Source organism: Bubalus bubalis, chromosome 2 (assembly GCF_019923935.1).
Source record: "Bubalus bubalis isolate 160015118507 breed Murrah chromosome 2, NDDB_SH_1, whole genome shotgun sequence".
Lineage (NCBI taxonomy): Eukaryota > Metazoa > Chordata > Mammalia > Artiodactyla > Bovidae > Bubalus > Bubalus bubalis.
Window position 1 is genome coordinate 158,869,498 of NC_059158.1, and position 2,613 is coordinate 158,872,110.

Genomic DNA, 2,613 nt, shown 5'->3' on the forward strand with positions numbered 1-2,613 from the left:
GGTGGAAATGGGTATTGTTCCTTGTAGTTGGTCCTGATGTCGTGTGTGAATAAAGAGACCCCCTCCCCTCACTTTGTGTGTTCTGTCCCTTTCACTCTCTCAACAGGACTGAAATAAAAATGCTTCTGTTTTTGTAACAATAGTTTTTCCTTTAAACTATGGAGATTGGATTTTGTCAATGTGGAGGTATCTAGGCACTTTGGTCAGATGATCCTCGTCAACCTTGCCTCTCTACCTCTGTGCACCTACACACATGCACTGTCCTGCCGAGAGGGCAGTGATGGTTCCTCTGTGGCTAAGTCCTTTGGAAGAGTCTTACTGATGTGTAAAAACTGTTCGGGAGGCTGGGGTGGCATCTTTTTTCTGATAAAGTGTCTTGCTTAACAGAACTTCACTCCTGGCTGTAGTGGCCAGAACCTAGTACTGGTGTGGGAGAGGCTTCCATAAATGAAGAGATAAAACTTGAAACATTTTACCACCAACTTTAATATCCATTTCCTTCCGGAGTTCAAGACTTCTTCTAAGTAAAATCCCAGCAGGTTTATTTTTGTGAAGATTGACAAGGTGATTCTAAAATTTGCATGGAACTAGAGAAAAGCCCGAGCAAAGCAATGAAGACCCAGCTCAGCCAAAAATAAGTGAATAAATAAAATTAACTTTTTTTTTATTTCATGGAAATGGATAGTGCCAAAACAGCCAAGACAGAAAAATGAGATTGGAGTCCTTCCACACCCAGATACCCTCCTTTAACCTTTTAGACCCACCTTCCTGAGACATGACTTATAAATAGCATACAGTTGTATTTTATTTTGTGAACTTTTCTGAAACTTTTATCTCTCACAGTGGTATATTATACCCTTTGCATTGTAGATTTTCTTTTTGGCTGTGCTGGGTCTTTACTGCTGCATAGGCTTTTCTCTAGTTGTGAGTGGGGCCTACTCTCTAGTTGCAACACGCTAACTTCTCATTATGGCTTCTCTTGTGGTGCACAGGCTTAGCTGCTCTGAGGCTTGTGGGATCTCCCTGGACCAGCGATCAAACACATGTCTCTTGCATTGGTAGGCAGATTCTTTACTACTGAGCCACCACTGAAGCCCTGGCTTTTGCATTTTAAATTCTAATCTCTATCATCTGATCTCTTGTTTCTCTTATACCTCCTTGCCCCCCCCCACCTTGATTTTTTTGGGGAAGGGGGGTTATTTTGGAGGTTTTTGTGAGTGTTTTCTCTGGAATGGAAGTGTCTGTATATTCTGTTATCTTTCAAAGTTATATATCCTGGCTTTTAAGTTAACAGGTGTGCTTAGTCACTTCAATCATGTCCGACTCTTCATGACCCCATGGACTGTAGCCTGCCAGGCTCCTCTGTCCATAGGATTCTCCAGCTAAGGATACCGGAGTGGGTTGCCATGCTGTCCTCCAGGGGATCTTCCCAACCCAGGGATTGAACCCAAGTCTCTTGTGTCTCCTGCATTGGCAGGTGAGTTCTTTACCACTAGTGCCACCTGGGAAGTCCAAATCAACAAGTGGTCTCACAGATTATTTTTTAGGTGAAACTTAATACTTTAAGTATTCCTTTTTGACCAATGAGAAAGGGGAGTTTTATTTCAGAAGTGTGAGAAGTTAGATTGGATGGTCTGGGAAGTAAGTCTCTGAAATCCCAGCCCTGAAGCAGAGAAGTTTAAGGCATCTCCTCTGGGAGTCAGGAGGAGAGCCTAGGCTTGCCTGTGCAGCAGTGTCAGGGTACACTGTTTAGGTCTTCCTCTTTGCCAGCTGCCCCTTCATTTCAATTTAGGGCTTCTAGGCCTTTCCTGGGCATGGTTCCCAGAAAATCCCTCTGCTGCTGCTGCTGCCCTGATCAGGTTTCTGCATCTGTTAATAATAGACAAGAGTGTGGGGATGGGACAGGATCATTATGGAAAGAGGAGCAACTAAACCAGATGGACAGCTCCTGTGCTCAGGGCCCTGTCTGCCTGCTTCTGTCCTGGATCTGAAGGAGATCCTGCAGTGGACCTGTCTTCTAAGTCATTCCTTGGAGCCACAGTAACCTTGTGAAGGTTTTCTAATGGCTTTCCCCAAAATCAGAATACATAATCTGGAGTGCTTATAAGAACACTGAAACAGAATGTTTGAGATTTGAACTCCATCAGAAAATCCAGGAGGAGTGATAACACCTCTCACAGAACACCCAGAAGAGTATGAGGTTGTGCTGCAACTAGGTGAGGCAAATAGTGACTCAGAGAGGCAAACCATATGTATACTCCTGGAGTGTATGGACTTCCCTGGTGGTTCAGTGGATAAAAAACCACCTGTCAATGCAGGGGACATGGGTTCAATCTCTGGTCTGGGAAGATCCCACCTGCTGCGGGGCAACTAGGCCCCTGCACCACAACTACTCAACCCACGTGCTCTAGAGCCTGTGAACTGAAACCACTGAAGCCTGCCCGCCTGGAGCCTGTGCTCCACAACGAGAGAAGCCACCACCATGAGAAGCCCACACACCACAACCAAGAGTAGGCTCTGCTCTTTGCAACTAGAGAAAGCCCGTGCACATCCACAAAGACCCAGCACAACCAAAGATAAAAATAAATAATTTTTTAGAAAAAGAAAAAGAAT